Source organism: Canis lupus, chromosome 1 (genome assembly GCF_003254725.2).
Source record: "Canis lupus dingo isolate Sandy chromosome 1, ASM325472v2, whole genome shotgun sequence".
NCBI classification, from domain to species: Eukaryota; Metazoa; Chordata; class Mammalia; order Carnivora; family Canidae; genus Canis; species Canis lupus.
In genome coordinates this window covers 111374080-111387528 of record NC_064243.1, presented here as the reverse complement: position 1 = coordinate 111387528, position 13449 = coordinate 111374080, and the positions used below count along the sequence as shown (strand labels likewise).

General features: G+C 40.1%; 1 protein-coding gene and 1 pseudogene across 1 annotated transcript in view; both read right to left on the bottom strand.

Annotated features, from left to right (window-relative positions):
- LYPD5 (LY6/PLAUR domain containing 5) overlaps positions 1-13449 on the bottom strand; it is a 61010-nt gene that overhangs the window by 46178 nt on the left and 1383 nt on the right. The window lies entirely within an intron of this gene.
- LOC112645345 (prothymosin alpha-like) lies at positions 11413-13373 on the bottom strand (annotated as a pseudogene).

Genomic DNA, 13449 nt, shown 5'->3' with positions numbered 1-13449 from the left:
CGCCAAGTGTCCCCCTCAGTGCCCATCACCCAGTCACCCCAACCCCCAGACCACCTCCCTTTCCACTACCCCTTCTTCGTTTCCCAGAGTTAGGTGTCTGTCATGTTTTGTCACCCTCACTGATATTTTCACTCATTTTCTCTCCTTTCCCCTTTATTCCCTTTCACCAATTTTTATAATCCCTAAATGAATGAGACCATATAATGTTTGTTCTTCTCTGATTGACTTACTTCACTCAACATAATACCCTCCAGTTCCATCCATGTCTAAACAAATGGTGGGTATTTGTGTTTCTAATGGCTGAGTAATATTCCATTGTATACATAGACCACATCTTCTTTATCCATTCATCTTTCAATGGACAACGAGGCTCCTTCCACAGTTTGGCTATTGTGGACATTGCTGCTATAAGCATTGGGGTGCAGGTGTTCTGCACCTCATCTTTGTGTCTTCACTGCATCTATATCTTTGGGGTAAATCCCCAGCAGTGCAATTGCTGGGTTGTAGGGCAGATCTATTTTTAACTCTTTGAGGAACCACACAGTTTTCCAGAGTGGCTGCACCAGTTCACATTCCCACCAACAGTGCAAGAGGGTTCCCCTTTCTCCAAATCCTCTCCAACATTTGTTGTTTCCTGCCTTGTTAATTTTCCCCATTCTCACTGGTGTGAGGTGGTATCTCATTGTGGTTTTGATTAGTATTTCCCTGATAGCATGTGATGCGGAGCATTTTCTCATGTGCCTGTTGGCCATGTCTATGTCTTCCTCCGTGAAATTTCTGTTCATGTCTTTTTCCCATTTCATGATTGAATTGTTTGTTTCTTTTCTGTTGAGGTTAATAAGTTCTTTATAGATCTTGGATACTAGCCCTTTATCTGATAGGTCATTTGCAGATATCTTCTCCCATTCTGTAGGTTGTCTTTTAGTTTTGTTGACTGTTTCTTTTGCTGTGCAGAAGCTTTTTATCTTGATGAAGTCCCAATAATTCATTTTTGCTTTTGTTTCTCTTGCCTTCATGGATGTATCTTGCAAGAAGTTGCTGTGGCCAAGTTCAAAAAGGGTGTTGCCTGTGTTCTCCACTAGGATTTTGATGGAATCTTGTCTCACATTTAGATCTTTCACCCATTTTGAGTTAATCTTTGTGTATGGTGCAAGAGAATGGTCTAGTTTCATTCTTCTGCATGTGGATGTCCAATTTTCCCAGCACCATTTATTGAAGAGACTGTCTTTTTTTCCAATGGATAGTCTTTACTGCTTTGTCGAATATTAGTTGACCATAAAGTTGAGGGTCCACTTCTGGATTCTCTATTCTGTTCCATTGATTTATGTGTCTGTTTTTGTGCCAATACCACACTGTCTTGATGATCACAGCTTTGTAGTACAACCTAAAATCTGTCATTGTGATGCCCCTGGCTCTGGTTTTCCTTTTTAATATTCCCCTGACTATTTGGGGTCTTTTCTGATTCCACACAAATCTTAAGATGATTTGTTCCAACTCTCTGAAGAAAGTCCATGGTTTTTTGATTGCCTTAAATGTGTAAATTGCCCTGGGTAACATTGACATTTTTCACAATATTAATTCTGCCAATCCATGAGCATGGAATATTTTTCCATCTCTTTGTGTCTTCCTCAAATTCTTTCAGAAGTGTTTTGTAGTTTTTAGGGTATAGATCCTTTACCTCTTTGGTTAGGTTTATTTTCCTAGGTATCTTATGCTTTTGGGTGCAATTCTAAATGGGATTGACTCCTTAATTTCTTTCTTTAGTCTCATTGTTAGTGTATAGAAATGCCACTGATTTCTGGGCATTGATTTTGTATCCTGCCACACTGCCAAATGGCTATATGAGTTCTAGCAATCTTGGGGTGGACACTTTTGGGTTTTCTTTCTTTCTTTCTTTCTTTCTTTCTTTCTTTCTTTCTTTCTTTCTTTCTTTCTTTCTTTTTTATCTACGATAGTCACACACAAAGAGAGAGAGAGGAAGAGACACAGGCAGAGGGAGAAGCAGGCTCCATGCACCGGGAGCCCGATGTGGGATTTGATCCCGGGTCTCCAGGATCGCGCCCTGGGCCAAAGGCAGGCGCCAAACCGCTGCGCCACTCAGGGATCCCTCTTTTGGGTTTTCTACGTACAGTATCATGTCCTCTGCAAAGAGGGAGAGTTTGACTTCTTCTTTGCCAATTTGAATGCCTTTAATGTCTTTTTGTTGTCTGATTGCTGAGGCTAGGACTTCCAGTACTATGTTGAATAGCAGTGGTGAGTGTGGACATCCCTGTCTTGTTCCTGATCTTAGGGGAAAGGCTCCCAGTGCTTCCCCATTGAGAATGATATTTGCTGTGGGTTTTTAGTAGATGGCTTTTAATATGTTGAGGAATGTTCCCTCTATCCCTACACTCTGAAGAGTTTTGATCAGGAATGGATGCTGTATTTTGTCAAATGCTTTCTCTGCATCTATTAAGAGGCTCATATGGTTCTTGTTTTTTCTCTTGTTGGTATGATTTATCACATTGATTGCTTTACCAGTGTTGAACCAGCCTTGCATCCTGGGGATAAATCCCACTTGGTCATGGTGAATAATCTTCTTAATGTACTGTTGGATCCTATTGGCTAGTATCTTGTTGAGAATTTTTGCATCTGTGTTCATCAGGGATATTGGTCTATAATTCTCTTTTTTGGAGGGGTCTTTGTCTGGTTTTGGAATTAAGGTGATGCTGGCCTCATAAAACGAGTTTGGAAGTACTCCATCCCTTTCTATCTTTCGGAACAGCTTTAGTAGAATAGGTATTGTTTCTTCTTTAAACGTTTGATAGAATTCCCCTGGGAAGCCATCTGGGCCTGGACTTTTGTGTCTTGGGAGGTTTTTGATGACTGTTTCCAATTTTTTCCCTGGTTCTTGGCCTGTTCAGGTTTTCTATTTCTTCCAGTTCCAGTTTTGGTAGTTTGTGGTTTTCTAGAAATGCGTCCATTTCTTCTAGATTGTCTAATTTATTGGCATATAGCTGCTCATAATAAGTTTTTAAAATCATTTGTATTTCCTTGGTATTGGTGGTGATCTCTCCTTTTTCATTCATGATTTTATTTTATTTTTTTACTTACAAATTTATTTTTTATTGGTGTTCAATTTGCCAACATATAGAATAACACCCAGTGCTCATCCCGTCAAGTGCCTACCTCGGTGCCCATCACCCCCACCCCCCGCCCACCTCCCCTTCCACCACCCCTAGTTCATTTCCCAGAGTTAGGATTCTTTCATGTTCTGTCTCCCTTTCTGATATTTCCCACTGATTTTTTCTCCTTTCCCCTTTATTCCCTTTCACTATTTTTTATATTCTCATTCATCTATTAATTTGAGTCTTTTCTCTCTTCTTTTTAATAAGGCTGGCTAATGGTTTATCTATCTTATTAATTCTTTCAAAGAACCAACTCCTGGTTTTGTTGATCTGTTCCACAGTTCTTCTGCTCTCTATTTCATCGAGTTCTGCTTGAATTTTTATTAACTCTCTTCTTCTGCTGGGTGAACTTTTTTTTTTTTAATTTTTATTTATTTATGATAGTCACAGAGAGAGAGAGAGAGAGAGAGAGAGAGAGAGGCAGAGACACAGGCAGAGGGAGAAGCAGGCTCCATGCACTGGGAGCCCGATATGGGATTCGATCCCGGGTCTCCAGGATCGCGCCCTGGGCCAAAGGCAGGCGCTAAAACGCTGCGCCACCCAGGGTTCCCGCTGTGTGAACGTTTTATTTGCTGTTCCTTCTCTAGTTCCTTTAGGTGTAAGGTTAGCTTTTGTATTTGAGTTCTTTCCAGTTTTTTGATGGATGCTTGTATTGTGATGTATTTCCCCCTCAGGATTGCTTTTGGTGTATCCCAAAGATTTCGAAAGGTTGTACCTTCATTCTCATTAGTTTCCGTGAATCTTTTTAATTCTTTTCTAGTTTCCTGGTTGACCCTTTCATCTTGTAGCAGGATGGTCTTTCACCTCCACGTGTTTGAAATCCTTCCAAATTTCTTCTTGTTATTTAGTTCTAGTTTCAAAGCATTATGGTCTGAAAATATGCAGGGGACGATCCCAATCTTTTGGTATCGGTTAAGACCTCATTTGTGACCCAGTATGTGGTCTATTCTGGAGAAAGTTCCATGTGCACTTGAGAAGAACGTGTATTCAATTGCATTTGGATGTAAAGTTCTGTAAATATCTGTGAAATCCATCTGGTCCAGCGTATCATTTAAAACTCTTGTTTCTTTGGAGATGTTGTGCTTAGAATATCTATCAATTTCAGAAAGCGCTGTGTCGAAGTCTCCCAGTATTACTGTATTATTATCTAACTATGTCTTAACCTTGTTTATTAATTGATTGATATACTTGGCAGCTCCCACATTAGGGGCATAAATATTCATGATTGTTAGATCTTCTTGTTGGATAGATCCTTTAAGTATGATATAGTGTCCCTCTTCATCTCTTACTACAGCCTTTGGGATAAACTTTATCTGATATGAGGATGGGTACACCTGTTTTCTTTTGAGGATCATTTGAATGGTAAATGGTTCATCAACCTTTTATTTTCAGGTCGTAGGTGTCCTTAGGTCTAAAATGAGTCTTTTGTAGACAGCAAATAGATGGGTCTTGCTTTTTTATACAGTCTGAAACCCTGCGCCTTTTGATATGATCATTTAGCCCATTCACGTTCAGAGTTACTATTGAAAGATATGAATTTAGTGTCATCATGATACCTATTCAGTCCCTGTTTTTGTGGATTGTTTCCTTGGACTTCCTCTTTCTTTTACAGAGTCCTCCTTAATGTATCTTGCAGAGCTGGTTTGGTAGTCATATATTCTTTCAGTTTCTGCCTGTCTTGGAAGCTCTTTATCTCTCCTTCTATTCTGAATGAGAGCCTTGCTGGATAAAGTATTCTTGACTGCAGGTTCTTCTCATTTATGTCCTAAATGAGAAGAATATGAATGGGTCATATATGAATATATGATATTCATATATTCATATATGAATATGACCCTGAATATATCCTTTCTGGACTGCCAGGTCTCTGTGGAGAGGTCTGCTGTTAACCTAATACTTCTCCCTATAAAGATTAGGGATTTCTTTTTTTTAATTTTTATTTATTTATGATAGTCACACAGAGAGAGAGAGAGAGAGAGGCAGAGACATAGGCAGAGGGAGAAGCAGGCTCCATGCACTGGGAGCCCAACATGGGACTCGATCCCGGATCCCCAGGATTGCGCCCTGGGCCAAAGGAAGGCGCCAAACTGCTGCACCACCCAGGGATCCCCAGATTAGGGATTTCTTGTCTTTTGCTGCTTTAAGGATCTTCTCTTTATCTTTGGAATTTCCAAGTTTCACTATGAAATATCGGGATGTTGAATGGTTTTTATTGATTTTAGGGGGGATCTATCTCCTGGATCTGAATGCCTGTTTCCCTCCCCAAGTTAGGGAAGTTCTCAGCTATGATTTGTTCAAATACACTCTCTGGTCCTCTGTCCCTTTCAGCGCCCTCTGGAACCTCAATTAAACGTAGATTTTTCCTTCTGGCTGTCATTTATTTCCCTTAACCTTTACTCATGATCTTTTTGTTTTTCTCATTTTTCCTCAGCTTCCTTCCTCGCCATCAACTTGTCTTCTATGTAACTCACTCGTTCTTCTACCTCATTAACCCTCATCGTTAGGACCTCCAGTTTGGATTGCATCTCATTTGATTGATTTTTAGTTTCAGCCTGATTAGATCTAAATTCTGCAGTCATGAAGTCTCTTGAATCCTTTATGCTTTTTCCCAGAGCCACCAGTAGCTTTATAATTGTGCTTCTGAATTGGCTTTCTGACATCAAATTGTAATCCAATTATGTAATTCTGTGGCAGAGTACTGTTTCTGATTCTTTCTTTTGTGGTGAGTTCTTCCTTCTAGTCATTTTGTTCAGTGCAGAGTGGCTAAAAACAAGTTGTACTGGAAAAATGAAGGAAAAAGGGAAGAAATAAAAGAGGAGAACAAACAAAAACAAAAAAACAAGGAGGGGTATCCCCTGATTCTATATACTGTAAGTCCTTCGACTTCCCCTGGAGCTTTCCAGTGCTGCGTGGTCAAGAACTTGCTCTTCCCCTGTCCTTCCAGCTGGTCTTCTGGGGGAGGGGCCTGGTGTGCTGATTCTCAGGTGTGTGCACCTGGGGGAGCTGTCCCACCCCCTGCCAGGTGCATGGTTCAGTGGAAGCTGTTTATCCTGTGTGACCTCTGCTCCTTGGAAGCCCCGCTCCATCCCAGGCACAGGGTGACACCAGGAGGAAAAACAACAGTGGCCGCAGCCAGCTCTCCAGCCCTGGAGTCAGCTCCAGCAGTAACTACCGCAGTCTCCCAGTCTGCAGGGGCCTGGATGCTCAGGTGGGCAGGGGATGCTGATCTGCAGAGCTCGGGGCGCCCAGCGGCAGGAGCATCCTCGCTGTCCTATGTCCTCCCGGCCTCTGCCTGTCCCAGGGGAGTGCCGGATCTTGGGCTGTGTCCCCTGGCGCCTTGGGCTCCGGGGCCTGCACTGCTGGAATCGCACTCCCGGGGAGCCCCAGCCCTTTACTGAGCTCTCCTGCAGCATGTGGCATGCTCTCCTCCGGGGTGCACTGCCTCTGTTAGTGACCCCGGGGACCTGGGGGCTCCACTGCCCCTCCTGGGATCCTACCCGAGTTCCCTGCAAGCACCTTTCCATTCAGGAAGATTGGTAAAGTTCCTGCTTCTCCGGGACTGGGGTTTCCTGTCCTGGATGCTCTTGCCACCTGGCCTTAGCCCAGCTCCTCGTGGGGACCCCTCTCCCTTGGATGCTTGTTTATTTATTTCTGTCTTTCTACCTTGATAGAAGCACGAACTCTTCTCACTGTAGCATTCCAGCTGTTCTCTCTTTAAATCTCAGGCTGAGGGATCCCTGGGTGGTGCAGCGGTTTAGCGCCTGCCTTTGGCCCAGGGCGTGATCCTGGAGACCCGGGATCGAATCCCATGTCAGGCTCCCAGTGCATGGAGCCTGCTTCTCCCTCTGCCTGTGTCTCTGCCTCTCTCTCTCTCTCTGTGACTATCATAAATAAAAATTAAAAAAAAAAAAAGAAAAAAAAATAAATCTCAGGCCGAATTCGTAGGTTTTCAGGATAATTTGAGAGTTATCTAGGTAAGTTGGTGGGGACACATGACTTGGGGACCCTGCTCCTCCATCATTTTGCCCTGCCCTTTGCATATATCTTTTTGAATTAGTGTTTTCATATTCTTTGGGTAAACACCCAGTAGTGGAATTACTGGATCATATGGCAATTCTATTTTTAATTTTTTGAGGAAACTCCTTACTGCTTTCCACAATGGTTGCATTAGTGTGCATTCTCACCAACAGTGTATAAGCGTCCCTTTTCCTCCACATCCTCATCAACATGTGTTGTTTCTTGTATTTTTTATTTTAGCCATCTGACAGGTGTGAAGTGATATCTCATTGTGGTTTTGATTTGCATGGCTCTGATGATGAGTGATGCTGAGCATCTTTTCATGTGTTTGTCGTCCATCTGTATTTCTTCTTTGGAGAAATGTCTGTTCATGTCTTCTGCCCATTTTTAATTGGTTATTTGTTTTTTTGATGTTGAGGTGTATAAATTCCTTATGTACTTTGAATACTAACCCTTTATTGGGTATGTCATTTGCAAACATCTTCTCCCATTCAGTAGATTGTCTCTTAGTTGTTTTTGATGATTTCTTCTGCTGTGCAAAAACTTTTAATTTTGATATAGTCTACTTTTGCTTTTGTGTCCCTTGCTTCAGGAGACATATCTAGAAAAATGTTGCTATGACTGATGTCAGATTATGCTCTCTTCTGGGATTTTAATGGTTTCAGATCTCACAATTATGTATTTAATCCCTTTTGAGGTTTTTTTTTTTTTTTTTTGTGTGTGTGTGTGTGTGTGGTGTAAAAAAGTGGTCTAGTTTCATTGTTTTGCATGTAGCTGTCTGGTTTTCCCAAGGCTGGTTTTTTTAAAAAAGATTTTATTTATTCATGAGAGACAGAGAGAGAAAGAGAGGCAGAGACACAGGGAGAGAGAGAAACAGGCTCCATACAGGGAGCTCAATGTGGAACTGAATCCCGGGATTCCAGGATCATGCCCTGGGCCAAAGGGAAGCCCTCAACCACTGAGCCACCCAGACATCCCCCAAGGCCATTTGTTGAAGAGACTTTTCCCTATTGCATATTCTCGCCTCCTTTGTCAGAGATTAATTGACCATATAATCATGGGTGTATTATGAGGCTCTCTGGTCTCTTCCTTTAATTTATGTGTCTCTTTTTGTGCCAGTACCACAGTGTTTTTTTTTATTTTTAAAATTTAAATTTAATTTGCCAATGTATAGTATAACACCCAGTGCTTATAGTGTTTTGATTACTACAGCTTTGTAGTATATCTTGATATCTGGGATTTTGATACTTCTTGTTTTGTTCTTTCTCAAGATTGCTTTGGCTAATCAAGATCTTTTGTGGTCCCATATAAATTTAAGGATTATTTGTTCTAGTTCTATGAAAAATGATGTTGGTATTTTGATGGGGAATGCATTAAATCTGTAGACTGCTTTGGGTAGTACGAACATTTTAACAATATTTATTCTTCCAATCCATAAGCATGGAAAATCTTTCCATTTGCTTGTGTCATCTTCATTTTCTTTCATCAATGTTTTACAGCTTTCAGAGTACAGGTCTTTCACCTCTTTTTTTTTTAATTTTTATTTATTTATGATAGTCACAGAGAGAGAGAGAGAGAGGCAGAGACACAGGCAGAGGGAGAAGCAGGCTCCATGCACCGGGAGCCCCGACGTGGGATTCGATCCCGGGTCTCCAGGATCGTGCCCTGGGCCAAAGGCAGGCGCTAAACCGCTGCGCCACCCAGGGATCCCTCTTTCACCTCTTTGGTTAAGTTTATTCCTAGGTATTTTATTATTTTTGGTACAATTGAAAATGGGATTGTTTTCTTAATTTCTCTTCCCACTAGCAGTGTATTAGTATTATTTAAATTAGAATATAATAATAATAGATTTATTAGAATTATTATTATTAGGGTATAGAAATGCAACAGATTTCTATATATTGATTTTGTATTCTGTGATCTTACTGAATTCATTTATCAGTTCTAATGGAGTTTTTTTGGGCAGTCCATAGGTTTTCTTTAGATTTTTCTATTTATAGTATCATGACATCTGTAAATAGTGAAAGTTTTACTTCTTCCTTACTGATTTGGATGCCCTTTATTTCCTTCTTGTCTAATTGCTGTGGCTAGAACTTCCAGTACTATGCTGAATGAAAGTAGTGAGAGTGGACATCTTTGTCCTGTTCCTGATATTAAGGGAAAAGCTGGCAGTGTTTCGCCATTGAGTATGATGTTACCTGTGGGCTTTGCATATATGGCCTTTATTATGTTGAGGTATGTTACCTCTAAATCCACTTTGTTGAGGGTTTTATCATGAATGGATGCTGTTCTTTGTCAAATGCTTTTCCTGCACCTATTGAAATGATCACATGGATCCTTTCTCTTATTGATGTGTTGTATCATGTTGATTGATTTGTGAATACTGAACCACCCTTGCATCCCAGGAATAAATTCACATGATCGTGGTGAATGATTTTTTTTTAGTTGCTTGATTTGAGTTGCTAATATTTTGTTGAGGATTTTTGCGTCTATGTTCATTAGAGATATTGATCTGTAGTTTTTTATTTTTATTTATTTTTTTGATCTGTACTTTTTAAAAAAAGATTTTATTTTTAAATAATTTCTATACCGAAAATGGGTCTCAAACTTATATCCTTGACATCAAAGGTCACACGTTCTATTGACTGAGCCAGCCAGATGCCCCTATAGTTCTCTCTTTCTGTGTCTCTCTCTCTCTCTTTGTAGTATTTTTTCAAATCTAGTTTTGGTATCAGGTGAATGCTAGTCTCATAGAATTAATTTAGAAGTCTTCTCTCCTATTTTTTGAAATAGTTTGAGAAGAATAGTTATTAACTCTACCTAAATGTTTGGTAGAATTCAACTGCAAAGTCATCTGGTCCTGGACTTTTGTTTGTTGGAGTTTTTTGATTACTGATTCATTTCCATTGTTGGTAATCAGTCTGTTAAAATTTCCTATTTCTTCCTGATTCAGTTTTGGGAGATAAAATATTTCTAGGAATTTATCCATTTCTTTTAGGCTACACAATTTGTTGGCATATAATTTTTCATAATTTTCTCTTATAATTGTACCTGTGATGTCAGTTATTATTTCTCCTCTTTCGTTTCTAATTTTGTTTATTTGGATCCTTTCTCTCTCCCCTCACCTCTTTGATGAGTCTGGTTGAAGGTTTATCGATTTTGTTGATCTTTCCAAAGAACCACATATGTTCTACTGCTTTTTCAGTTTCTATTTTGGGTCATGACCTGAGCCGATTATAGATGCTCATCTGCTGAGCCACCCAGGTGTCCCAATTTACAAAGTAATTATCGATATATATGTACTTACTGCCATCTTGTTACTTGTTTTATGGTTGTTTTTGTAGTTCCCTGTTCCTTTCTTTGCTTGCTATCTTCCCTCATAGTTTTCTGGATTTCTTTAGTGATATACCTGGATTCCTTTCTATTTATTTTTTGCCTATTTATCACCAGTTTTTGATTTGTGGTTACCATTAGGTTTATATATAACACCTTATTTTATCTTATTTTTTAAATATTATTTATTTATTTATTCATAGAGACACAGAGAGAGATAGAGAGGCAGAGACACAGGCAGAGGGAGAAACAGGCTCCATGCAGAGAGCCCGATGTGGGACTCGATCCAGGGTCTCCAGGATCACGCCCTAGGCTGCAGGCGGCGCTAAACTGCTGCGCCACCCGGGCTGCCCTATATATAACATCTTATGCATAAAACAGTCTATATTAAGTTGATGGTTGCTTAAGTTTGAACCCACTCCTTACTTCATACCCTCCCCCATTTTAGGTATATGGTGTCGTACCTTATATCCTTTTATTTTGTGAATCCCTTCACTGATATAGATAAACTTAATTTTACTGCTTTTGTGCTTTCTACTTTTCTTACTCCTGCTTATTGTCTTTTCTTTCCACTCAAAAAGTCTCCTTTAGCATTTCTTGTAGGGCTGGTTTAGTTGTCATGAATTCCTTTAACATTTTACTTTTTCTTTCTGAACGATAGCCTTGCTGGATAGAATATTTTTGGTTGAAGGTTTATTTTCTTTCAGTACTTTGAATACGTTACACCACTCTCTTCTAGCCTGCAAAGTTTCTGCTGAAAACCAGCTGACCACCTTCTGGGGTTTCCCTTGTATGTAACTATTTTCTTTTCTCTTGCTGCTTTAAAAATTCTCTATTACTACTTTAAAAAAAAGATTTTATTTATTATCATGAAAGGCACACAGAGAGAGGTAGAGACACAGGCAGAGAGAGAAGCAGGCTCCCTGCAGGGAGCCCAATGTGGGACTTGATCCCAGGACCCTGGGATCACGCCCTGAGCTGAAGGCAGATGCTCAACCACTGAACCACCCAGGCATCCCAGCTTTTTTTTTTTTTTAAACAAGGTTTTATTTTCTCCTTTGAGATTATAATGAACAAGGTCATACCACAAGTCAGAAGTAGGGCACAGAATGCTCACAAGGCTGGTTTGGTTATCTGAGATCATTAAAGATGAATGACTCCTAACAACATATACAAAAAATAAGAAATATAAATATAAAATACAAATTTCCCTTTAAAAATACTTTTAAGAAAAAAAGCAGGGCCTTGGAAGCTTTGTTTCTTTTCTCCTCCTGTGTTGCAGATTCCTGCTATGGCTTTGGTGGGTGGTGGAGCAAAGGTGTCATCTGTAGCTGGCGCTGCCCATGTGGGGTATGGGCAGATGGAACTCCCCACTTGAAGGAGACTATGTTTAGATTCTGAGATGGGAAGTGCGAGGTAAATAGTTCATGGTAGCCTTTGTTATTGTTAGATTTAAGTTTTCCTTTTTTGCTGTCCAGTCATCCTCATAGGTCTTCTGTTTCTTGGTGTCCACATTGCCATCCTCATCATCTTCAGCTGCCTGTGTGTTCAAAGCTGCCTAAGCCTCCCCATCTTCCTCTCCATTCTCTTCCTCACCATCACCTTCCTCTTCCTCCTCTTTTTCCCCTCCCATTTTACCTCTTCTTCATCTACCTTGTCGGCCTCCTGCTCTCCATTTTTCTCATGAGCTTTCCTATTAGCAGATGTGTCTCATCCATTCTCTGCCTCCTCCACAACTCCCTTCTCCTGTAAGTCCTTGGTGGTGATCTCAGAGCTGGTGTCCATGGGTCTCTAACATGACCTGGCACACCAGTGATCATCAGATGCAGTGGATTAAAAAGAAAGCAAGAGTTGGAGGACTCTGGTGGTAAGTCTATCATAGTCTGTGGTGGTGGAGGAGGTCCACGGTGGAGGTGGTTAGGGCTGAACACAGAAACAATGCCAAGATGGCTTTTCAGAGCAGCCAGTGGGGTTATGAAATAACCTTGAATCCCTTTGCAAACATCTCTTTCCATCTTTCCTCCTCTCTGAATTTACCACATTCCTGAATTTTATTGGCCGTATCCTTGTTTTCCATTATCTTCCACTTAAGCACAACATATCACTTATTTTCCTTCTTTTTAAATTTTTGTGAAAGGAACACAGTCTATGTAAATTTCTATGGCTCGCTGCTCATCATATATTAGGTTCAGTAATTTTCACTCCTGTGTTCTATTCTAATGTTAAGGTACTTCACACCTAATTATCCATCCTACTTTTGATAGATATGTTTCATTTCCAGATTTGTTACTGCAATGATATTAGTGAAACTAATGTAACAGTGTTTGATAACATGGAAAGCATTTCAAGGATTTTTAGCTGTGATGAAACCAGTTAGGAGGAAGCAAAAGAGAGACTTCTGGAGGAGAAACAACAAAAAGGTCAGAAAAAAAACCATTTTTTCCCCCAGGAACATTTAGGAGTTTCCTCTGAAATTGTAATAGAAAAGGAATTTTATCTTCTTCCCTAATACTACATCCATTATCTCTTCATCTGTTTTTATCTACCAATTCAGATCTGGAGAAATAGTGTCAGAAATGTCAGAAGAAATACAAATATTTAAGTTCAAATTGGCCACAGAGGAATCAGGCACTGTTCAGGAAATGGTAGTCTGTTTTTTTTTTTTTTTGTATACTCAGAATATAACAAAATATAAAAAAATTATCACTTTTTGAATAAGACAAGTAGTGCTCTGATGGACTAATTATACAGTCTCAAACAGGTTCTCTGCTTGTATGACCTATGAACTAGGACCTCTAAATCCCTAATTCTGGGCTCTGCTCTAATCTACATGCTTCCACCAGTTAGAAATTATTTCCTTAGATCAGAAAGGGAGACAGAACGTAAAGACTGCTAACTCTGGGAAACGAACTAGGGGTGGTAGAAGGGGAGG